This window comes from Heterodontus francisci, chromosome 22 (genome assembly GCF_036365525.1).
Source record: "Heterodontus francisci isolate sHetFra1 chromosome 22, sHetFra1.hap1, whole genome shotgun sequence".
NCBI classification, from domain to species: domain Eukaryota; kingdom Metazoa; phylum Chordata; class Chondrichthyes; order Heterodontiformes; family Heterodontidae; genus Heterodontus; species Heterodontus francisci.
The window spans coordinates 39,101,720-39,127,455 of NC_090392.1; the positions used below are offsets into that span (position 1 = coordinate 39,101,720).

Below are 25,736 nucleotides of genomic sequence, written 5' to 3' on the forward strand. Positions count from 1 at the left end.
GGCTACCCACCAGAAAGTCTAACACTGTTTGTCTTTCCAGATGTGCTGCCTGAGTTGCTGCGCATTTCCTGCATTTTCTCTTTTCATTTCAGATTTCCAGCATCCACCATTCGTTTGCTTTTGCACTCACAATGTTGACGGTTCGTCTCCAGGTAGCTACCGTTAGACCCGGTTTCCCAGGCAAAGAGGCTTTTTTTGAGGATACTGCCACATGGCAAAAGGCCAATCTGCCCCCATGCCCTTTTAACCGACAGACTAAGCTTGGAATCTCCCACACCTGAGGGGCAGGTTCTGACACACAGTAAACTGCGACCTGGTAGGTGACTCAATCTGGGCTGGGTGGAGCATGACTTGATTGACAAGCCTCGTGCTATATCAGAACTGGCCGGAGCCAGTGCTCCCCCTTTCACTCCTGGAATGGATATGTGCAGTCAGGATGGTGAACGTCTCTGGTTTTAAGATCTATCGTGCTCGACAGGTATTTTAAATGAACGGCGGGACTGAGTGAGATTGTGTGTGCGTGTCTGAACCGTGTTGTGGGACTGTGTAAGTTTGTGTATGTCTCTGAACCGTGCTGTGGGACCGTGTGAGTTTGTGTGTGGCTTTGCAGCGTGTTGTGGGACGCTGTGAGTTTAATGTGTCTCTGAACGGTGTTCTAGGACTGTGTGAGTTTGTCTGCGGGTTTCTGAACCGTTTTGTCGGACTGTGTGAGTTTGTGTGCGTGTTTCTGAACCGTGTTGTGGCATTGTGTGAGTTTATGTGTACTTTCTGCTTATTTATTGCTCTCTTACTTTGCTTTGACACATAGAAAAATGTATACACAACACAGATACACACAAATACATTGAGAAGTAACACACGCACACACAAACACACATTTATTCAGAATGAGCACACTGATACACCCATAATACTCAAGTGCACAATATTTATATATTTAGAACCTGATATATATTATCAAAATAAAAGGAGATTTACAACTGACACACTCACAATGCATCGCCCTCATAACATCAAGACTCTCAGTTTCGATGGAACCATCACAGCCACAGCCACAGACACACACACACGCTTTATATTGCCATATGGTCCAGTTTGAAGTTTTAAGAAAAGTTTGTACAACAAAAATTGAAAGAGTTTTCACAAGTTGCCCGTCCTGTTGAGTATTTGCAGCGATTTCCCACTCTCACAGCAGTGATTCTGAGTCACGATGTGTGGAATTGGATTTGAAAACTGAAGAAAATTCAGCGCTTGGTGCTCAGCTGTCACGAGCAATTCCACACCTGCTTTGATCAGCTGTCAGCAGTGGACTGTAACAATGTCAGCCAGGGACTTTTAGTGTACATCAATAAAAGTGAACTTATTTGATGCAGGTAAAATATCATTAAAATGGTCCACCGCATTCAACTTGTTTTCCCTAATCCCAGCGGTGGAACAGTCCCAGATTGTGCAGCCATTGAATGAATTTGCATTGCTTTTTTCGAAGCCCGACCGTCCTTAATATATGGGTTCGACGTCTGTGCATGGTTTTTGCTCATTTCATTGAAAATTGCTTATCATGAATGCATGGAAACAGTCAGGAAATGTATCAGAGCAGCGTTGTTAAATAATCAGGAAAAGAAGACACCAATGCAAACACAGAGAGTAGAACAAGCACGTCCAGGGGCGCTAAGTAAAACACTCAATAATGGCCGACGTCCCTGGGTGGGTTTGAACCACAAACCTTTCGGTTAACAACCGAACGCGCTAGCCAATTGCGCCACAGAGATGACCACAGCCAAATCACCCAAGACACTGCAAACCAGTGTTTCAATGAATTCGAGTCTCAGGTCGTGTGAGCTGGAGAATCCTGCCAGTCATCAGCTTTTCCAGATCGACGCTGCGGGGTGGTATCTGTTTATCTCTGCCATCTGGTGGTACAAATCAAAATTTCTCCCCAGCACTTTTTCCGTCAGTCGGAGAACCATTTCACAAGGGGACAATGTCAAAACGGTTGCGGCAATTCAATAATTGTACGAAGCACAAAACAGAGCTCATTTAACAATGTCACACTGTTCTGCTGCGGAAATCTTTCCCCTGACAGACAAACTCTCCAGGCCACAGTTCCACCCTATCCCAGACCTTGCCCCTTCGCCTTTCCCTCTGCCTCTGCACTCGCTTTATACCTGTTCAATCTCTAACCTTTATCCAGTTGTGAAGAAAGGCTAACCACCAGAAAGTCTAACACTGTTTGTCTTTCCAGATGTGCTGCCTGAGTTGCTGCGCATTTCCTGCATTTTCTCTTTTCATTTCAGATTTCCAGCATCCACCATTCGTTTGCTTTTGCACTCACAATGTTGACGGTTCGTCTCCAGGTAGCTACCGTTAGACCCGGTTTCCCAGGCAAAGAGGCTTTTATTGAGGATACTGCCACATGGCAAAAGGCCAATCTGCCCCCATGCCCTTTTAACCGACAGACTAAGCTTGGAATCTCCCACACCTGAGGGGCAGGTTCTGACACACAGTAAACTGCGACCTGGTAGGTGACTCAATCTGGGCTGGGTGGAGCATGACTTGATTGACAAGCCTCGTGCTATATCAGAACTGGCCGGAGCCAGTGCTCCCCCTTTCGCTACTGGAATGGATATGTGCAGTCAGGATGGTGAACGTCTCTGGTTTTAAGATCTATCGTGCTCGACAGGTATTTTAAATGAACGGCGGGACTGAGTGAGATTGTGTGTGCGTGTCTGAACCGTGTTGTGGGACTGTGTAAGTTTGTGTATGTCTCTGAACCGTGCTGTGGGACCGTGTGAGTTTGTGTGTGGCTTTGCAGCGTGTTGTGGGACGCTGTGAGTTTAATGTGTCTCTGAACGGTGTTTTAGGACTGTGTGAGTTTGTCTGCGGGTTTCTGAACCGTTTTGTCGGACTGTGTGAGTTTGTGTGCATGTTTCTGAACCGTGTTGTCGCATTGTGTGAGTTTATGTGTACTTTCTGCTTATTTATTGCTCTCTTACTTTGCTTTGACACAGAGAAAAATGTATACACAACACAGATACACACAAATACATTGAGAAGTAACACACGCACATTTATTCAGAATGAGCACACTGATGCACCCATAATACTCAAGTGCACAATATTTATATATTTAGAACCTGATATATATTATCAAAATAAAAGGAGATTTACAACTGACACACTCACAATGCATCGCCCTCATAACATCAAGACTCTCAGTTTCGATAGAACCATCACAGCCACAGACACAGACACACACACACGCTTTATATTGCCATATGGTCCAGTTTGAAGTTTTAAGAAAAGTCTGTACAACAAAAATTGAAAGAGTTTTCACAAGTTGCCCGTCCTGTTGAGTATTTGCAGCGATTTCCCACTCTCACAGCAGTGATTCTGAGTCACGATGTGTGGAATTGGATTTGAAAACTGAAGAAAATTCAGCGCATGGTGCTCAGCTGTCACGAGCAATTCCACACCTGCTTTGATCAGCTGTCAGCAGTGGACTGGAACAATGTCAGCCAGGGACTTTTAGTGTACATCAATAAAAGTGAACTTATTTGATGCAGGTAAAATATCATTAAAATGGTCCACCGCATTCAACTTGTTTTCCCTAATCCCAGCGGTGGAACAGTCCCAGATTGTGCAGCCATTGAATGAATTTGCATTGCTTTTTTCGAATCCCGACCGACCTTAATATATGGGTTCGAAGTCTGTGCATGGTCTTTGCTCATTTCATTGAAAATTGCTTATCATGAATGCATGGAAACAGTCAGGTAATGGATCAGAGCAGCGTTGTTAAATAATCAGGAAAAGAAGACACCAATGCAAACACAGAGAGTAGAACAAGCACGTCCAGGGGCGCTAAGTAAAACGCTCAATAAGGGCCGACGTCCCTGGGTGGGTTTAAACCACCAACCTTTCAGTTAACAGCCGAACGCGCTAGCCAATTGCGCCACAGAGACGACCACAGCAAAATCACGCAAGACACTGCAAACCAGTGTTTCAATGAATTCGAGTCTCAGGTCGTGTGAGCTGGAGAATCCTGCCAGTCATCAGCTTTTCCAGATCGACACTGCGGGATGGTATCTGTTTATCTCTGCCATCTGGTGGTACAAATCAAAATTTCTCCCCAGCACTTTTTCCGTCAGTCGGAGAACCATTTCACAAGGGGACAATGTCAAAACGGTTGCGGCAATTCAACAATTGTACGAAGCACAAAACAGAGCTCATTTAACAATGTCACACTGTTCTGCTGCGGAAATCTTTCCCCTGACAGACAAACTCTCCAGGCCACAGTTCCACCCTGTCCCACACCTTGCCCCTTCGCCTTTCCCTCTGCCTCTGCACTCGCTTTATGCCTGTTCAATCTCTAACCTTTATCCAGTTGTGAAGAAAGGCTACCCACCAGAAAGTCTAACACTGTTTGTCTTTCCAGATGTGCTGCCTGAGTTGCTGCGCATTTCCTGCATTTTCTCTTTTCATTTCAGATTTCCAGCATCCACCATTCGTTTGCTTTTGCACTCACAATGTTGACGGTTCGTCTCCAGGTCGCTACCGTTAGACCCGGTTTCCCAGGCAAAGAGGCTTTTTTTGAGGATACTGCCACATGGCAAAAGGCCAATCTGGCCCCATGCCCTTTTAACCGACAGACTAAGCTTGGAATCTCCCACACCTGAGGGGCAGGTTCTGACACACAGTAAACTGCGGCCTGGTAGGTGACTCAATCTGGGCTGGGTGGAGCATGACTTGATTGACAAGCCTCGTGCAAAATCAGAACTGGCCGGAGCCAGTGCTCCTCCTTTCGCTACTGGAATGGATATGTGCAGTCAGGATGGTGAACGTCTCTGGTTTTAAGATCTATCGTGCTCGACAGGTATTTTAAATGAACGGCGGGACTGAGTCAGATTGTGTGTGCGTGTCTGAACCGTGTTGTGGGACTGTGTAAGTTTGTGTATGTCTCTGAACCGTGCTGTGGGACCGTGTGATTTGTGTGTGGCTTTGCAGCGTGTTGTGGGACGGTGTGAGTTTAATGTGTCTCTGAACGGTGTTCTAGGACTGTGTGAGTTTGTCTGCGGGTTTCTGAACCGTTTTGTCGGACTGTGTGAGTTTGTGTGCTTGTTTCTGAACCGTGTTGTGGCATTGTGTGAGTTTATGTGTACTTTCTGCTTATTTATTGCTCTCTTACTTTGCTTTGACACATAGAAAAATGTATACACAACACAGATACACACAAATACATTGAGAAGTAACACACGCACACACACACACACACATTTATTCAGAATGAGCACACTGATACACCCATAATACTCAAGTGCACAATATTTATATATTTAGAACCTGATATATATTATCAAAATAAAATGAGATTTACAACTGACACACTCACAATGCATCGCCCTCATAACATCAAGACTCTCAGTTTCGATAGAACCATCACAGCCACAGCCACAGACACACACACACGCTTTATATTGCCATATGGTCCAGTTTGAAGTTTCAAGAAAAGTCTGTACAACAAAAATTGAAAGAGTTTTCACAAGTTGCCCGTCCTGTTGAGTATTTGCAGCGATTTCCCACTCTCACAGCAGTGATTCTGAGTCACGATGTGTGGAATTGGATTTGAAAACTGAAGAAAATTCAGCGCTTGGTGCTCAGCTGTCACGAGCAATTCCACACCTGCTTTGATCAGCTGTCAGCAGTGGACTGGAACAATGTCAGCCAGGGACTTTTAGTGTACATCAATAAAAGTGAACTTATTTGATGCAGGTAAAATATCATTAAAATGGTCCACCGCATTCAACTTGTTTTCCCTAATCCCAGCGGTGGAACAGTCCCAGATTGTGCAGCCATTGAATGAATTTGCATTGCTTTTTTCGAAGCCCGACCGACCTTAATATATGGGTTCGACGTCTGTGCATGGTTTTTGCTCACATCATTTAAAATTGCTTATCATGAATGCATGGAAACAGTCAGGTAATGGATCAGAGCAGCGTTGTTAAATAATCAGGAAAAGAAGACACCAATGCAAACACAGAGAGTAGAACAAGCACATCCAAGGGCGCTAAGTGAAACGCTCAATAAAGGTCGACGTTCCGGGGTGGGCTAGAACCACCAACCTTTCGGTTAACAGCCGAACGCGCTAGCCAATTGCGCCACAGAGACGACCACAGCAAAATCACCCAAGACACTGCAAACCAGTGTTTCAATGAATTCGAGTCTCAGGTCGTGTGAGCTGGAGAATCCTGCCAGTCATCAGCTTTTCCAGATCGACGCTGCGGGATGGTATCTGTTTATCTCTGCCATCTGGTGGTACAAATCAAAATTTCTCCCCAGCACTTTTTCCGTCAGTCGGAGAACCATTTCACAAGGGGACAATGTCAAAACGGTTGCGGCAATTCAACAATTGTACGAAGCACAAAACAGAGCTCATTTAACAATGTCACACTGTTCTGCTGCGGAAATCTTTCCCCTGACAGACAAACTCTCCAGGCCACAGTTCCACCCTATCCCACACCTTGCCCCTTCGCCTTTCCCTCTGCCTCTGCACTCGCTTTATACCTGTTCAATCCCTAACCTTTATCCAGTTGTGAAGAAAGGCTACCCACCAGAAAGTCTAACACTGTTTGTCTTTCCAGATGTGCTGCCTGAGTTGCTGCGCATTTCCTGCATTTTCTCTTTTCATTTCAGATTTCCAGCATCCACCATTCGTTTGCTTTTGCACTCACAATGTTGACGGTTCGTCTCCAGGTAGCTACCGTTAGACCCGGTTTCCCAGGCAAAGAGGCTTTTTTTGAGGATACTGCCACATGGCAAAAGGCCAATCTGGCCCCATGCCCTTTTAACCGACAGACTAAGCTTGGAATCTCCCACACCTGAGGGGCAGGTTCTGACACACAGTAAACTGCGACCTGGTAGGTGACTCAATCTGGGCTGGGTGGAGCATGACTTGATTGACAAGCCTCGTGCTATATCAGAACTGGCCGGAGCCAGTGCTCCTCCTTTCGCTACTGGAATGGATATGTGCAGTCAGGATGGTGAACGTCTCTGGTTTTAAGATCTATCGTGCTCGACAGGTATTTTAAATGAACGGCGGGACTGAGTCAGATTGTGTGTGCGTGTCTGAACCGTGTTGTGGGACTGTGTAAGTTTGTGTATGACTCTGAACCGTGCTGTGGGACCGTGTGAGTTTGTGTGTGGCTTTGCAGCGTGTTGTGGGACGGTGTGAGTTTAATGTGTCTCTGAACGGTGTTCTAGGACTGTGTGAGTTTGTCTGCGGGTTTCTGAACCGTTTTGTCGGACTGTGTGAGTTTGTGTGCATGTTTCTGAACCGTGTTGTGGCATTGTGTGAGTTTATGTGTACTTTCTGCTTATTTATTGCTCTCTTACTTTGCTTTGACACATAGAAAAATGTATACACAACACAGATACACACAAATACATTGAGAAGTAACACACGCACACACACACACACATTTATTCAGAATGAGCACACTGATACACCCATAATACTCAAGTGCACAATATTTATATATTTAGAACCTGATATATATTATCAAAATAAAAGGAGATTTACAACTGACACACTCACAATGCATCGCCCTCACAACATCAATATTCTCAGTTTCGATAGAACCATCACAGCCACAGCCACAGACACACACACACGCTTTCTATTGCCATATGGTCCAGTTTGAAGTTTCAAGAAAAGTCTGTACAACAAAAATTGAAAGAGTTTTCACAAGTTGCCCGTCCTGTTGAGTATTTGCAGCGATTTCCCACTCTCACAGCAGTGATTCTGAGTCACGATGTGTGGAATTGGATTTGAAAACTGAAGAAAATTCAGCGCTTGGTGCTCAGCTGTCACGAGCAATTCCACACCTGCTTTGATCAGCTGTCAGCAGTGGACTGGAACAATGTCAGCCAGGGACTTTTAGTGTACATCAATAAAAGTGAACTTATTTGATGCAGGTAAAATATCATTAAAATGGTCCACCGCATTCAACTTGTTTTCCCTAATCCCAGCGGTGGAACAGTCCCAGATTGTGCAGCCATTGAATGAATTTGAATTGCTTTTTTCGAAGCCCGACCGACCTTAATATATGGGTTCGATGTCTGTGCATGGTTTTTGCTCATTTCATTGAAAATTGCTTTTCATGAATGCATGGAAACAGTCAGGTAATGGATCAGAGCAGCGTTGTTAAATAATCAGGAAAAGAAGACACCAATGCAAACACAGAGAGTAGAACAAGCACGTCCAGGGGCGCTAAGTGAAACACTCAATAAGGGTCGACGTCCCTGGGTGGGTTTGAACCACCAGCCTTTCGGTTAACAACCAAACGCGCTAGCCAATTGCGCCACAGAGACGACCACAGCAAAGTCACCCAAGACACTGCAAACCAGTGTTTCAATGAATTCGAGTCTCAGGTCGTGTGAGCTGGACAATCCTGCCAGTCATCAGCTTTTCCAGATCGACGCTGCGGGATGGTATCTGTTTATCTCTGCCATCTGGTGGTACAAATCAAAATTTCTCCCCAGCACTTTTTCCGTCAGTCGGAGAACCATTTCACAAGGGGACAATGTCAAAACGGTTGCGGCAATTCAACAATTGTACGAAGCACAAAACAGAGCTCATTTAACAATGTCACACTGTTCTGCTGCGGAAATCTTTCCCCTGACAGACAAACTCTCCAGGCCACAGTTCCACCCTATCCCAGACCTTGCCCCTTCGCATTTCCCTCTGCCTCTGCACTCGCTTTATACCTGTTCAATCTCTAACCTTTATCCAGTTGTGAAGAAAGGCTACCCACCAGAAAGTCTAACACTGTTTGTCTTTCCAGATGTGCTGCCTGAGTTGCTGCGCATTTCCTGCATTTTCTCTTTTCATTTCAGATTTCCAGCATCCACCATTCGTTTGCTTTTGCACTCACAATGTTGACGGTTCGTCTCCAGGTAGCTACCGTTAGACCCGGCTTCCCAGGCAAAGAGGCTTTTATTGAGGATACTGCCACATGGCAAAAGGCCAATCTGCCCCCATGCACTTTTAACCGACAGACTAAGCTTGGAATCTCCCACACCTGAGGGGCAGGTTCTGACACACAGTAAACTGCGACCTGGTCGGTGACTCAATCTGGGCTGGGTGGAGCATGACTTGATTGACAAGCCTCGTGCTTTATCAGAACTGGCCGGAGCCAGTGCTCCCCCTTTCGCTACTGGAATGGATATGTGCAGTCAGGATGGTGAACGTCTCTGGTTTTAAGATCTATCGTGCTCGACAGGTATTTTAAATGAACGGCGGGACTGAGTCAGATTGTGTGTGCGTGTCTGAACCGTGTTGTGGGACTGTGTAAGTTTGTGTATGACTCTGAACCGTGCTGTGGGACCGTGTGAGTTTGTGTGTGGCTTTGCAGCGTGTTGTGGGACGGTGTGAGTTTAATGTGTCTCTGAACGGTGTTCTAGGACTGTGTGAGTTTGTCTGCGGGTTTCTGAACCGTTTTGTCGGACTGTGTGAGTTTGTGTGCATGTTTCTGAACCGTGTTGTGGCATTGTGTGAGTTTATGTGTACTTTCTGCTTATTTATTGCTCTCTTACTTTGCTTTGACACATAGAAAAATGTATACACAACACAGATACACACAAATACATTGAGAAGTAACACACGCACACACACACACACATTTATTCAGAATGAGCACACTGATACACCCATAATACTCAAGTGCACAATAGTTATATATTTAGAACCTGATATATATTATCAAAATAAAAGGAGATTTACAACTGACACACTCACAATGCATCGCCCTCATAACATCAAGACTCTCAGTTTCGATAGAACCATCACAGCCACAGCCACAGACACACACACACGCTTTATATTGCCATATGGTCCAGTTTGAAGTTTGAAGAAAAGTCTGTACAACAAAAATTGAAAGAGTTTTCACAAGATGCCCGTCCTGTTGAGTATTTGCAGCGATTTCCCACTCTCACAGCAGTGATTCTGAGTCACGATGTGTGGAATTGGATTTGAAAACTGAAGAAAATTCAGCGCTTGGTGCTCAGCTGTCACGAGCAATTCCACACCTGCTTTGATCAGCTGTCAGCAGTGGACTGGAACAATGTCAGCCAGGGACTTTTAGTGTACATCAATAAAAGTGAACTTATTTGATGCAGGTAAAATATCATTAAAATGGTCCACCGCATTCAACTTGTTTTCCCTAATCCCAGCGGTGGAACAGTCCCAGATTGTGCAGCCATTGAATGAATTTGCATTGCTTTTTTCGTAGCCCGACCGTCCTTAATATATGGGTTCGACGTCTGTGCATGGTTTTTGCTAATTTCATTGAAAATTGCTTATCATGAATGCATGGAAACAGTCAGGTAATGGATCAGAGCAGCGTTGTTAAATAATCAGGAAAAGAAGACACCAATGCAAACACAGAGAGTAGAACAAGCACGTCCAGGGGCGCTAAGTAAAACGCTCAATAATGGCCGACGTCAATGGGTGGGCTTGAAACACCAACCCTTCGGTTAACAACCGAATGCGCTAACCAATTGCGCCACAGAGACGACCACAACAAGATCATCCAAGACACTGCAAACCAGTGTTTCCATGAATTCGAGTCTCGGGTCGTGTGAGCTGGAGAATCCTCCAGTCATCAGCTTTTCCAGATCGACGCTGCGGGATGGTATCTGTTTATCTCTGCCATCTGGTGGTACAAATCAAAATTTCTCCCCAGCACTTTTTCCGTCAGTCGGAGAACCATTTCACAAGGGGACAATGTCAAAACGGTTGCGGCAATTCAACAATTGTACGAAGCACAAAACAGAGCTCATTTAACAATGTCACACTGTTCTGCTGCGGAAATCTTTCCCCTGACAGACAAACTCTCCAGGCCACAGATCCACCCTATCCCACACCTTGCCCCTTCGCCTTTCCCTCTGCCTCTGCACTCGCTTTATACCTGTTCAATCTCTAACCTTTATCCAGTTGTGAAGAAAGGCTACCCACCAGAAAGTCTAACACTGTTTGTCTTTCCAGATGTGCTGCCTGAGTTGCTGCGCATTTCCTGCATTTTCTCTTTTCATTTCAGATTTCCAGCATCCACCATTCGTTTGCTTTTGCACTCACAATGTTGACGGTTCGTCTCCAGGTAGCTACCGTTAGACCCGGTTTCCCAGGCAAAGAGGCTTTTATTGAGGATACTGCCACATGGCAAAAGGCCAATCTGCCCCCATGCCCTTTTAACCGACAGACTAAGCTTGGAATCTCCCACACCTGAGGGGCAGGTTCTGACACACAGTAAACTGCGACCTGGTAGGTGACTCAATCTGGGCTGGGTGGAGCATGACTTGATTGACAAGCCTCGTGCTATATCAGAACTGGCCGGTGCCAGTGCTCCCCCTTTCGCTACTGGAATGGATATGTGCAATCAGGATGATGAACGTCTCTGGTTTTAAGATCTAACGTGCTCGACAGGTATTTTAAATGAACGGCGGGACTGAGTGAGATTGTGTGTGCGTGTCTGAACCGTGTTGTGGGACTGTGTAAGTTTGTGTATGTCTCTGAACCGTGCTGTGGGACCGTGTGAGTTTGTGTGTGGCTTTGCAGCGTGTTGTGGGACGGTGTGAGTTTAATGTGTCTCTGAACGGTGTTCTAGGACTGTGTGAGTTTGTCTGCGGGTTTCTGAACCGTTTTGTCGGACTGTGTGAGTTTGTGTGCTTGTTTCTGAACCGTGTTGTGGCATTGTGTGAGTTTATGTGTACTTTCTGCTTATGTATTGCTCTCTTACTTTGCTTTGACACATAGTAAAATGTATACACAACACAGATACACACAAATACATTGAGAAGTAAGACACGCACACACACACACACATTTATTCAGAATGAGCACACTGATACACCCATAATACTCAAGTGCACAATATTTATATATTTAGAACCTGATATATATTTTCAAAATAAAAGGAGATTTACAACTGACACACTCACAATGCATCGCCCTCATAACATCAAGACTCTCAGTTTCGATAGAACCATCACAGCCACAGCCACAGACACACACACACGCTTTATATTGCCATATGGTCCAGTTTGAAGTTTTAAGAAAAGTCTGTACACCAAAAATTGAAAGAGTTTTCACAGGTTGCCCGTCCTGTTGAGTATTTGCAGCGATTTCCCACTCTCACAGCAGTGATTCTGAGACACGATGTGTGGAATTGGATGTGAAAAGTGAAGAAAATTCAGCGCTTGGTGCTCAGCTGTCACGAGCAATTCCACACCTGCTTTGATCAGCTGTCAGCAGTGGACTGGAACAATGTCAGCCAGGGACTTTTAGTGTACATCAATAAAAGTGAACTTATTTGATGCAGGTAAAATATCATTAAAATGGTCCACCGCATTCAACTTGTTTTCCCTAATCCCAGCGGTGGAACAGTCCCAGATTGTGCAGCCATTGAATGAATTTGCATTGCTTTTGTCGAAGCCCGACCGTCCTTAATATATGGGTTCGACGTCTGTGCATGGTTTTTGCTCATTTCATTGAAAATTGCTTATCATGAATGCATGGAAACAGTCAGGTAATGGATCAGAGCAGCGTTGTTAAATAATCAGGAAAAGAAGACACCAATGCAAACACAGAGAGTAGAACAAGCACGTCCAGGGGCGCTAAGTAAAACGCTCAATAATGGCCGACGTCCCTGGGTGGGCTTGAAACACAAACCCTTCGACTAACAGCCGAATGCGCTAGCCAATTGCGCCACAGAGACGACCACAACAAAATCGCCCAAGACACTGCAAACCAGTGTTTCAATGAATTCGAGTCTCAGGTCGTGTGAGCTGGACAATCCTCCAGTCATCAGCTTTTCCAGGTCGACGCTGCGGGATGGTATCTGTTTATCTCTGCCATCTGGTGGTACAAATCAAAATTTCTCCCCAGCACTTTTTCCGTCAGTCGGAGAACCATTTCACAAGGGGACAATGTCAAAACGGTTGCGGCAATTCAACAATTGTACGAAGCACAAAACAGAGCTCATTTAACAATGTCACACTGTTCTGCTGCGGAAATCTTTTCCCTGACAGACTAACTCTCCAGGCCACAGTTCAACCCTATCCCACACCTTGCCCCTTCGCCTTTCCCTCTGCCTCTGCACTCGCTTTATGCCTGTTCAATCTCTAACCTTTATCCAGTTGTGAAGAAAGGCTACCCACCAGAAAGTCTAACACTGTTTGTCTTTCCAGATGTGCTGCCTGAGTTGCTGCGCATTTCCTGCATTTTCTCTTTTCATTTCAGATTTCCAGCATCCACCATTCGTTTGCTTTTGCACTCACAATGTTGACGGTTCGTCTCCAGGTAGCTACCGTTAGACCCGGTTTCCCAGGCAAAGAGGCTTTTTTTGAGGATACTGCCACATGGCAAAAGGCCAATCTGCCCCCATGCCCTTTTAACCGACAGACTAAGCTTGGAATCTCCCACACCTGAGGGGCAGGTACTGACACACAGTAAACTGCGACCTGGTAGGTGACTCAATCTGGGCTGGGTGGAGCATGACTTGATTGACAAGCCTCGTGCTATATCAGAACTGGCCGGAGCCAGTGCTCCCCCTTTCGCTACTGGAATGGATATGTGCAGTCAGGATGGTGAACGTCTCTGGTTTTAAGATCTATCGTGCTCGACAGGTATTTTAAATGAACGGCGGGACTGAGTGAGATTGTGTGTGCGTGTCTGAACCGTGTTGTGGGACTATGTAAGTTTGTGTATGTCTCTGAACCGTGCTGTGGGACCGTGTGAGTTTGTGTGTGGCTTTGCAGCGTGTTGTGGGACGGTGTGAGTTTAATGTGTCTCTGAACGGTGTTCTAGGACTGTGTGAGTTTGTCTGCGGGTTTCTGAACCGTTTTGTCGGACTGTGTGAGTTTGTGTGCATGTTTCTGAACCGTGTTGTGGCATTGTGTGAGTTTATGTGTACTTTCTGCTTATTTATTGCTCTCTTACTTTGCTTTGACACATAGAAAAATGTATACACAACACAGATACACACAAATACATTGAGAAGTAACACACGCACACACACACACACATTTATTCAGAATGAGCACACTGATACACCCATAATACTCAAGTGCACAATATTTATATATTTAGAACCTGATATATATTATCAAAATAAAAGGAGATTTACAACTGACACACTCACAATGCATCGCCCTCATAACATCAAGACTCTCAGTTTCGATAGAACCATCACAGCCACAGCCACAGACACACACACACACACACGCTTTATATTGCCATATGGTCCAGTTTGAAGTTTTAAGAAAAGTCTGTACAACAAAAATTGAAAGAGTTTTCACAAGTTGCCCGTCCTGTTGAGTATTTGCAGCGATTTCCCACTCTCACAGCAGTGATTCTGAGTCACGATGTGTGGAATTGGATTTGAAAACTGAAGAAAATTCAGCGCTTGGTGCTCAGCTGTCATGAGCAATTCCACACCTGCTTTGATCAGCTGTCAGCAGTGGACTGGAACAATGTCAGCCAGGGACTTTTAGTGTACATCAATAAAAGTGAACTTATTTGATGCAGGTAAAATATCATTAAAATGGTCCACCGCATTCAACTTGTTTTCCCTAATCCCAGCGGTGGAACAGTCCCAGATTGTGCAGCCATTGAATGACTTTGCATTGCTTTTTTCGTAGCCCGACCGACCTTAATATATGGGTTCGACGTCTGTGCATGGTTTTTGCTCATTTCATTGAAAATTGCTTATCATGAATGCATGGAAACAGTCAGGTAATGGATCAGAGCAGCGTTGTTAAATAATCAGGAAAAGAAGACACCAATGCAAACACAGAGAGTGCAACAAGCATTTCCAGGGGCGCTAAGTGAAACGCTCAATAAGGGCCGACGTTCCTGGGTGGGCTTGAACCACCAACGTTTCGGTTAACAGCCGAACGCGCTAGCCAATTGCGCCACAGAGACGACCACAGCAAAATTACTCAAGACACTGCAAACCAGTGTTTCGATGAATTCGAGTCTCAGGTCGTGTGAGCTGGAGAATCCTGCCAGTCATCAGCTGTTCCAGATCGACGCTGCGGGATGGTATCTGTTTATCTCTGCCATCTGGTGGTACAAATCAAAATTTCTCCCCAGCACTTTTTCCGTCAGTCGGAGAACCATTTCACAAGGGGACAATGTCAAAACGGTTGCGGCAATTCAACAATTGTACGAAGCACAAAACAGAGCTCATTTAACAATGTCACACTGTTCTGCCGCGGAAATCTTTCCCCTGACAGACAAACTCTCCAGGCCACAGTTCCACCCTAACCCAGACCTTGCCCCTTCGCCTTTCCCTCTGCCTCTGCACTCGCTTTATACCTGTTCAATCTCTAACCTTTATCCAGTTGTGAAGAAAGGCTACCCACCAGAAAGTCTAACACTGTTTGTCTTTCCAGATGTGCTGCCTGAGTTGCTGCGCATTTCCTGCATTTTCTCTTTTCATTTCAGATTTCCAGCATCCACCATTCGTTTGCTTTTGCACTCACAATGTTGACGGTTCGTCTCCAGGTAGCTACCGTTAGACCCGGTTTCCCAGGCAAAGAGTCTTTTATTGAGGATACTGCCACATGGCAAAAGGCCAATCTGCCCCCATGCCCTTTTAACCGACAGACTAAGCTTGGAATCTCCCACACCTGAGGGGCAGGTACTGACACACAGTAAACTGCGACCTGGTAGGTGACTCAATCTGGGCTGGGTGGAGCATGACTTGATTGACAAGCCTCGTGCTATATCAGAACTGGCCGGAGCCAGTGCTCCCCCTTTCGCTACTGGAATGGATATGTGCAGTCAGGATGGTGAACGTCTCTGGTTTTAAGATCTATCGTGCTCGACAGGTATTTTAAATGAACGGCGGGACTGAGTGAGATTGTGTGTGCGTGTCTGAACCGTGTTGTGGGACTGTGTAAGTTTGTGTATGTCTCTGAACCATGCTGTGGGACCGTGTGAGTTTGTGTGTGGCTTTGCAGCGTGTTGTGGGACGGTGTGAGTTTAATGTGTCTCTGAACGGTGTTCTAGGACTGTGTGAGTTTGTCTGCGGGTTTCTGAACCGTTTTGTCGGACTGTGTGAGTTTGTGTGCATGTTTCTGAACCGTGTTGTGGCATTGTGTGAGTTTATGTGTACTTTCTGCTTATTTATTGCTCTCTTACTTTGCTTTGACACATAGAAAAATGTATACACAACACAGATACACACAAATACATTGAGAAGTAACACACGCACACACACACACACATTTATTCAGAATGAGCACACTGATACACCCATAATACTCAAGTGCACAATATTTATATATTTAGAACCTGATATATATTATCAAAATAAAAGGAGATTTACAACTGTCACACTCACAATGCATCGCCCTCATAACATCAAGACTCTCAGTTTCGATAGAACCATCACAGCCACAGCCACAGACACACACACACACACACGCTTTATATTGCCATATGGTCCAGTTTGAAGTTTTAAGAAAAGTCTGTACAACAAAAATTGAAAGAGTTTTCACAAGTTGCCCGTCCTGTTGAGTATTTGCAGCGATTTCCCACTCTCACAGCAGTGATTCTGAGTCACGATGTGTGGAATTGGATTTGAAAACTGAAGAAAATTCAGCGCTTGGTGCTCAGCTGTCATGAGCAATTCCACACCTGCTTTGATCAGCTGTCAGCAGTGGACTGGAACAATGTCAGCCAGGGACTTTTAGTGTACATCAATAAAAGTGAACTTATTTGATGCAGGTAAAATATCATTAAAATGGTCCACCGCATTCAACTTGTTTTCCCTAATCCCAGCGGTGGAACAGTCCCAGATTGTGCAGCCATTGAATGACTTTGCATTGCTTTTTTCGTAGCCCGACCGACCTTAATATATGGGTTCGACGTCTGTGCATGGTTTTTGCTCATTTCATTGAAAATTGCTTATCATGAATGCATGGAAACAGTCAGGTAATGGATCAGAGCAGCGTTGTTAAATAATCAGGAAAAGAAGACACCAATGCAAACACAGAGAGTGGAACAAGCATTTCCAGGGGCGCTAAGTGAAACGCTCAATAAAGGCCGTCGTCCCTGGGTGGGCTTGAACCACCAACTTTTCGGTCAACAGCCGAACGCGCTAGCCAATTGCGCCACAGAGACGACCACGGCAAAATCACGCAAGACACTGCAAACCAGTGTTTCAATGAATTCGAGTCTCAGGTCGTGTGAGCTGGAGAATCCTCCAGTCATCAGCTTTTCCAGGTCGACGCTGCGGGATGGTATCTGTTTATCTCTGCCATCTGGTGGTACAAATCAAAATTTCTCCCCAGCACTTTTTCCGTCAGTCGGAGAACCATTTCACAAGGGGACAATGTCAAAACGGTTGCGGCAATTCAACAATTGTACGAAGCACAAAACAGAGCTCATTTAACAATGTCACACTGTTCTGCTGCGGAAATCTTTCCCCTGACAGACAAACTCTCCAGGCCACAGTTCCACCCTAACCCAGACCTTGCCCCTTCGCCTTTCCCTCTGCCTCTGCACTCGCTTTATACCTGTTCAATCTCTAACCTTTATCCAGTTGTGAAGAAAGGCTACCCACCAGAAAGTCTAACACTGTTTGTCTTTCCAGATGTGCTGCCTGAGTTGCTGCGCATTTCCTGCATTTTCTCTTTTCATTTCAGATTTCCAGCATCCACCATTCGTTTGCTTTTGCACTCACAATGTTGACGGTTCGTCTCCAGGTAGCTACCGTTAGACCCGGTTTCCCAGGCAAAGAGTCTTTTATTGAGGATACTGCCACATGGCAAAAGGCCAATCTGCCCCCATGCCCTTTTAACCGACAGACTAAGCTTGGAATCTCCCACACCTGAGGGGCAGGTACTGACACACAGTAAACTGCGACCTGGTAGGTGACTCAATCTGGGCTGGGTGGAGCATGACTTGATTGACAAGCCTCGTGCTATATCAGAACTGGCCGGAGCCAGTGCTCCCCCTTTCGCTACTGGAATGGATATGTGCAGTCAGGATGGTGAACGTCTCTGGTTTTAAGATCTATCGTGCTCGACAGGTATTTTAAATGAACGGCGGGACTGAGTGAGATTGTGTGTGCGTGTCTGAACCGTGTTGTGGGACTGTGTAAGTTTGTGTATGTCTCTGAACCATGCTGTGGGACCGTGTGAGTTTGTGTGTGGCTTTGCAGCGTGTTGTGGGACGGTGTGAGTTTAATGTGTCTCTGAACGGTGTTCTAGGACTGTGTGAGTTTGTCTGCGGGTTTCTGAACCATTTTGTCGGACTGTGTGAGCTGTGTGCATGTTTCTGAACCGTGTTGTGGCATTGTGTGAGTTTATGTGTACTTTCTGCTTATTTATTGCTCTCTTACTTTGCTTTGACACATAGAAAAATGTATACACAACACAGATACACACAAATACATTGAGAAGTAACACACGCACACACACACACACATTTATTCAGAATGAGCACACTGATACACCCATAATACTCAAGTGCACAATATTTATATATTTAGAACCTGATATATATTATCAAAATAAAAGGAGATTTACAACTGACACACTCACAATGCATCGCCCTCATAACATCAAGACTCTCAGTTTCGATAGAACCATCACAGCCACAGACACACACACACGCTTTATATTGCCATATGGTCCAGTTTGAAGTTTTAAGAAAAGTCTTTACAACAGAAATTGAAAGAGTTTTCACAAGTTGCCCGTCCTGTTGAGTATTTGCAGCGATTTCCCACTCTCACAGCAGTGATTCTGAGTCACGATGTGTGGAATTGGATTTGAAAACTGAAGAAAATTCAGCGCTTGGTGCTCAGCTGTCACGAGCAATTCCACACCTGCTTTGATCAGCTGTTAGCAGTGGACTGGAACAATGTCAGCCAGGGACTTTTAGTGTACATCAATAAAAGTGAACTTATTTGATGCAGGTAAAATATCATTAAAATGGTCCACCGCATTCAACTTGTTTTCCCTAATCCCAGCGGTGGAACAGTCCCAGATTGTGCAGCCATTGAATGAATTTGCATTGCTTTTTTCGAAGCCCGACCGACCTTAATATATTTAGCACCGATTCGACGTCTGTGCATGGTTTTTGCTCATTTCATTTAAAATTGCTTATCATGAATGCATGGAAACAGTCAGGTAATGGATCAGAGCAGCGTTGTTAAATAATCAGGAAAAGAAGACACCAATGCAAACACAGAGAGTAGAACAAGCACGTCCAGGGGCGCTAAGTGAAACGCTCAATCAGGGCCCAAGTCCCTGGGTGGGCTTGAATAACCAACCTTTCGGTTAACAATCGAACGCGCTAGCCAATTGCGCCACAGAGACGACCACAGCAAATTCACGCAAGACACTGCAAACCAGTGTTTCAATGAATTCGAGTCTCAGGTCGTGTGAAGTGGAGAATCCTGCCAGTCATCAGCTTTTCCAGATCGACGCTGCGGGATGGTATCTGTTTATCTCTGCCATCTGGTGGTACAAATCAAAATTTCTCCCCAGCACTTTTTCCGTCAGTCGGAGAACCATTTCACAAGGGGACAATGTCAAAACGGTTGCGGCAATTCAACAATTGTACGAAGCACAAAACAGAGCTCATTTAACAATGACACACTGTTCTGCTGCGGAAATCTTTCCCCTGACAGACAAATTCTCCAGGCCACAGTTCCACCCTCTCCCAGACCTTGCCCCTTCGCCTTTCCCTCTGCCTCTGCACTCGCTTTATCCCTGTTCAATCTCTAACCTTTATCCAGTTGTGAAGAAAGGCTACCCACCAGAAAGTCTAACACTGTTTGTCTTTCCAGATGTGCTGCCTGAGTTGCTGCGCATTTCCTGCATTTTCTCTTTTCATTTCAGATTTCCAGCATCCACCATTCGTTTGCTTTTGCACTCACAATATTGACGGTTCGTCACCAGGTAGCTACCGTTAGACCCGGTTTCCCAGGCAAAGAGGCTTTTATTGAGGATACTGCCACATGGCAAAAGGCCAATCTGCCCCCATGCCCTTTTAACCGACAGACTAAGCTTGGAATCTCCCACAGCTGAGGGGCAGGTTCTGACACACAGTAAACTGCTACCTGGCAGGTGACTCAATCTGGGCTGGGTGGAGCATGACTTGATTGACAAGCCTCGTGCTGTATCAGAACTGGCCGGAGCCAGTGCTCCCCCTTTCGCTACTGGAATGGATATGTGCAGTCAGGATGGTGAACGTCTCTGGTTTTAAGATCTATCGTGCTCGACAGGTATTTTAAATGACCGGCGGGACTGAGTGAGATTGTGTGTGCGTGTCTGAACCGTGTTGTGGGACTGTGTAAGCTTGTATATGTCTCTGAACCGTGCTGTGGGACCGTGTGAGTTTGTGTGTGGCTTTGCAGCGTGTTGTGGGACGCTGTGAGTTTAATGTGTCTCTGAACGCAGTTCTTGGACTGTGTGAGTTTGTCTGCGGGTTTCTGAACCGTTTTGTCGGACTGTGTGAGTTTGTGTGCGTGTTTCTGAACCGTGTTGTGGCATTGTGTGAGTTTATGTGTACTTTCTGCTTATTTATTGCTCTCTTACTTTGCTTTGACACATAGAAAAATGTATACACAACACAGATACACACAAATACATTGAGAAGTAACACACGCACACACACATACACATTTATTCAGAATGAGCACACTGATACACCCATAATACTCAAGTGCACAATATTTATATATTTAGAACCTGATATATATTATCAAAATAAAAGGAGATTTACAACTGACACACTCACAATGCATCGCCCTCATAACATCAAGACTCACAGTTTCGATAGAACCATGACAGCCACAGCCACAGACACACACACACGCTTTATATTGCCATATGGTCCAGTTTGAAGTTTTAAGAAAAGTCTGTACAACAAAAATTGAAAGAGTTTTCACAAGTTGCCCGTCCTGTTGAGTATTTGCAGCGATTTCCCACTCTCACAGCAGTGATTCTGAGTCACGATGTGTGGAATTGGATTTGAAAACTGAAGAAAATTCAGCGCTTGGTGCTCAGCTGTCACGAGCAATACCACACCTGCATTGATCAGCTGTTAGCAGTGGACTGGAACAATGTCATCCAGGGACTTTTAGTATACATCAATAAAAGTGAACTTATTTGATGCAGGTAAAATATCATTAAAATGGTCCACCGCATTCAACTTGTTTTCCCTAATCCCAGCGGTGGAACAGTCCCAGATTGTGCAGCCATTGAATGAATTTGCATTGCTTTTTTGGAAGCCCGACCGACCTTAATATATTTAGCATGGGTTCGACGTCTGTGCATGGTTTTTGCTCATTTCATTGAAAATTGCTTATCATGAATGCATGGAAACAGTCAGGTAATGGATCAGAGCAGCGTTGTTAAATAATCAGGAAAAGAAGACACCAATGCAAACACAGAGAGTAGAACACGCACGTCCAGGGGCGCCAAATGAAACGCTCAATAAGGGCCGCCGTTTCTGGGTGGGCTTAAACCACCAACCTTTCGATTAACAGCCGAACGCGCTGGCCAATTGCGCCACAGAGACGACCACAGCAAAATCACGCAAGACACTGCAAACCAGTGTTTCAATGAATTCGAGTCTCAGGTCGTGTGAGCTGGAGAATCCTGCCAGTCATCAGCTTTTCCAGATCGACGCTGCGGGATGGTATCTGTTTATCTCTGCCATCTGGTGGTACAAATCAAAATTTCTCCCCAGCACTTTTTCCGTCAGTCGGAGAACCATTTCACAAGGGGACAATGTCAAAACGGTTGCGGCAATTCAACAATTGTACGAAGCACAAAACAGAGCTCATTTAACAATGTCACACTGTTCTGCTGCGGAAATCTTTCCCCTGACAGACCAACTCTCCAGGCCACAGTTCCACCCTATCCCACACCTTGCCCCTTCGCCTTTCCCTTTGCCTCTGCACTCGCTTTATACCTGTTCAATCTCTAACCTTTATCCAGTTGTGAAGAAAGGCTACCCACCAGAAAGTCTAACACTGTTTGTCTTTCCAGATGTGCTGCCTGAGTTGCTGCGCATTTCCTGCATTTTCTCTTTTCATTTCAGATTTCCAGCATCCACCATTCGTTTGCTTTTGCACTCACAATGTTGACGGTTCGTCTCCAGGTAGCTACCGTTAGACCCGGTTTCCCAGGCAAAGAGGCTTTTATTGAGGATACTGCCACATGGCAAAAGGCCAATCTGCCCCCATGCCCTTTTAACCGATAGACTAAGCTTGGAATCTCCGACACCTGAAGGGCAGGTTCTGACACACAGTAAACTGCGACCTGGTAGGTGACTCAATCTGGGCTGGGTGGAGCATGACTTGATTGACAAGCCTCGTGCTATATCAGAACTGGCCGGAGCCAGTGCTCCCCCTTCGCTACTGGAATGGATATGTGCAGTCAGGATGGTGAACGTCTCTGGTTTTAAGATCTATCGTGCTCGACAGGTATTTTAAATGAACGGCGGGACTGAGTGAGATTGTGTGTGCATGTCTGAACCGTCTTGTGGGACTGTGTAAGTTTGTGTATGTCTCTGAACCGTGCTGTGGGACCGTGTGAGTTTGTGTGTGGCTTTGCAGCGTGTTGTGGGACGCTGTGAGTTTAATGTGTCTCTGAACGGTGTTCTAGGACTGTGTGAGTTTGTCTGCGGGTTTCTGAACCGTTTTGTCGGACTGTGTGAGTTTGTGTGCGTGTTTCTGAACCGTGTTGTGGCATTGTGTGAGTTTATGTGTACTTTCTGCTTATTTATTGCTCTCTTACTTTGCTTTGACACATAGAAAAATGTGTACACAACACAGATACACACAAATACATTGAGAAGTAACACACGCACACACACACACACAGTTATTCAGAATGAGCACACTGAATCACCCATAATACTCAAGTGCACAATATTTATATATTTAGAACCTGATATATATTATCAAAATAAAAGGAGATTTACAACTGACACACTCACAATGCATCGCCCTCATAACATCAAGACTCTCAGTTTCGATAGAACCATCACAGCCACAGCCACAGACACACACAAACGCTTTATATTGCCATATGGTCCAGTTTGAAGTTTTAAGAAAAGTCTGTACAACAAAAATTGAAAGAGTTTTCACAAGTTGCCCGTCCTGTTGAGTATTTGCAGCGATTTCCCACTCTCACAGCAGTGATTCTGAGTCACGATGTGTGGAATTGGATTTGAAAACTGAAGAAAATTCAGCGCTTGGTGCTCAGCTGTCACGAGCAATTCCACACCTGCTTTGATCAGCTGTTAGCAGTGGACTGGAACAATGTCAGCCAGGGACTTTTAGTGTACATCAATAAAAGTGAACTTATTTGATGCAGGTAAAATATCATTAAAATGGTCCACCGCATTCAACTTGTTTTCCGTAATCCCAGCGGTGGAACAGTCCCAGATTGTGCAGCCATTGAATGAATTTGCATTGCTTTTTTCGAAGCCCGACCGACCTTAATATATTTAGCATGGGTTCGACGTCTGTGCATGGTTTTTGCTCATTTCATTGAAAATTGCTTATCATGAATGCATGGAAACAGTCAGGTAATGGATCAGAGCAGCGTTGTTAAATAATCAGGAAAAGAAGACACCAATGCAAACACAGAGAGTAGAACACGCACGTCCAGGAGCGCGCAGTGAAACGCTTAATAAGGGCCGACGTCCCTGGGTGGGCTTGAACCACCAACCTTTCGATTAACAGCCTAACGCGCTAGCCAATTGCGCCACAGAGACGACCACAGCAAAATCACGCAAGACACTGCAAACCAGTGTTTCAATGAATTCGAGTCTCAGGTCGTGTGAGCTGGAGAATCCTGCCAGTCATCAGCTTTTCCAGATCGACGCTGCGGGATGGTATCTGTTTATCTCTGCCATCTGGTGGTACAAATCAAAATTTCTCCCCAGCACTTTTTCCGTCAGTCGGAGAACCATTTCACAAGGGGACAATGTCAAAACGGTTGCGGCAATTCAACAATTGTACGAAGCACAAAACAGAGCTCATTTAACAATGTCACACTGTTCTGCTGCGGAAATCTTTGCCCTGACAGACAAACTCTCCAGGCCACAGTTCCACCCTATCCCACACCTTGCCCCTTCGCCTTTCCCTTTGCCTCTGCACTCGCTTTATACCTGTTCAATCTCTAACCTTTATCCAGTTGTGAAGAAAGGCTACCCACCAGAAAGTCTAACACTGTTTGTCTTTCCAGATGTGCTGCCTGAGTTGCTGCGCATTTCCTGCATTTTCTCTTTTCATTTCAGATTTCCAGCATCCACCATTCGTTTGCTTTTGCACTCACAATGTTGACGGTTCGTCTCCAGGTAGCTACCGTTAGACCCGGTTTCCCAGGCAAAGAGGCTTTTATTGAGGATACTGCCACATGGCAAAAGGCCAATCTGCCCCCATGCCCTTTTAACCGATAGACTAAGCTTGGAATCTCCGACACCTGAAGGGCAGGTTCTGACACACAGTAAACTGCGACCTGGTAGGTGACTCAATCTGGGCTGGGTGGAGCATGACTTGATTGACAAGCCTCGTGCTATATCAGAACTGGCCGGAGCCAGTGCTCCCCCTTCGCTACTGGAATGGATATGTGCAGTCAGGATGGTGAACGTCTCTGGTTTTAAGATCTATCGTGCTCGACAGGTATTTTAAATGAACGGCGGGTAGAGTGAGATTGTGTGTGCGTGTCTGAACCGTCTTGTGGGACTGTGTAAGTTTGTGTATGTCTCTGAACCGTGCTGTGGGACCGTGTGAGTTTGTGTGTGGCTTTGCAGCGTGTTGTGGGACGCTGTGAGTTTAATGTGTCTCTGAACGGTGTTCTAGGACTGTGTGAGTTTGTCTGCGGGTTTCTGAACCGTTTTGTCGGACTGTGTGAGTTTGTATGCGTGTTTCTGAACCGTGTTGTGGCATTGTGTGAGTTTATGTGTACTTTCTGCTTATTTATTGCTCTCTTACTTTGCTTTGACACATAGAAAAATGTGTACACAACACAGATACACACAAATACATTGAGAAGTAACACACGCACACACACACACACAGTTATTCAGAATGAGCACACTGAATCACCCATAATACTCAAGTGCACAATATTTATATATTTAGAACCTGATATATATTATCAAAATAAAAGGAGATTTACAACTGACACACTCACAATGCATCGCCCTCATAACATCAAGACTCACAGTTTCGATAGAACCATGACAGCCACAGCCACAGACACACACACACGCTTTATATTGCCATATGGTCCAGTTTGAAGTTTGAAGAAAAGTCTGTACAACAAAAATTGAAAGAGTTTTCACAAGTTGCCCGTCCTGTTGAGTATTTGCAGCGATTTCCCACTCTCACAGCAGTGATTCTGAGTCACGATGTGTGGAATTGGATTTGAAAACTGAAGAAAATTCAGCGCTTGGTGCTCAGCTGTCACGAGCAATTCCACACCTGCTTTGATCAGCTGTTAGCAGTGGACTGGAACAATGTCAGCCAGGGACTTTTAGTGTACATCAATAAAAGTGAACTTATTTGATGCAGGTAAAATATCATTAAAATGGTCCACCGCATTCAACTTGTTTTCCCTAATCCCAGCGGTGGAACAGTCCCAGATTGTGCAGCCATTGAATGAATTTGCATTGCTTTTTTGGAAGCCCGACCGACCTTAATATA

At 45.2% G+C, this 25,736-nt stretch overlaps 7 non-coding genes across 7 annotated transcripts; all 7 read right to left on the reverse strand.

Moving 5' to 3' along the window:
* Nucleotides 1-1,695: 1,695 nt before the first annotated feature.
* trnan-guu (transfer RNA asparagine (anticodon GUU)) lies at nt 1,696-1,769 on the reverse strand. The gene has a single exon. It is a non-coding gene; the product is annotated as a tRNA-Asn (tRNA).
* A 2,116-nt stretch (nt 1,770-3,885) lies between these two features.
* Nucleotides 3,886-3,959, reverse strand: trnan-guu (transfer RNA asparagine (anticodon GUU)). The gene has a single exon. It is a non-coding gene; the product is annotated as a tRNA-Asn (tRNA).
* A 4,331-nt stretch (nt 3,960-8,290) lies between these two features.
* Nucleotides 8,291-8,364, reverse strand: trnan-guu (transfer RNA asparagine (anticodon GUU)). Its single transcript has one exon. It is a non-coding gene; the product is annotated as a tRNA-Asn (tRNA).
* Nucleotides 8,365-14,900: 6,536 nt separating this feature from the next.
* On the reverse strand, nt 14,901-14,974 carry trnan-guu (transfer RNA asparagine (anticodon GUU)). The gene has a single exon. It is a non-coding gene; the product is annotated as a tRNA-Asn (tRNA).
* A 2,134-nt stretch (nt 14,975-17,108) lies between these two features.
* trnan-guu (transfer RNA asparagine (anticodon GUU)) lies at nt 17,109-17,182 on the reverse strand. The gene has a single exon. It is a non-coding gene; the product is annotated as a tRNA-Asn (tRNA).
* A 4,336-nt stretch (nt 17,183-21,518) lies between these two features.
* On the reverse strand, nt 21,519-21,592 carry trnan-guu (transfer RNA asparagine (anticodon GUU)). Its single transcript has one exon. It is a non-coding gene; the product is annotated as a tRNA-Asn (tRNA).
* Nucleotides 21,593-23,726: 2,134 nt separating this feature from the next.
* On the reverse strand, nt 23,727-23,800 carry trnan-guu (transfer RNA asparagine (anticodon GUU)). The gene has a single exon. It is a non-coding gene; the product is annotated as a tRNA-Asn (tRNA).
* Nucleotides 23,801-25,736: the final 1,936 nt, after the last annotated feature.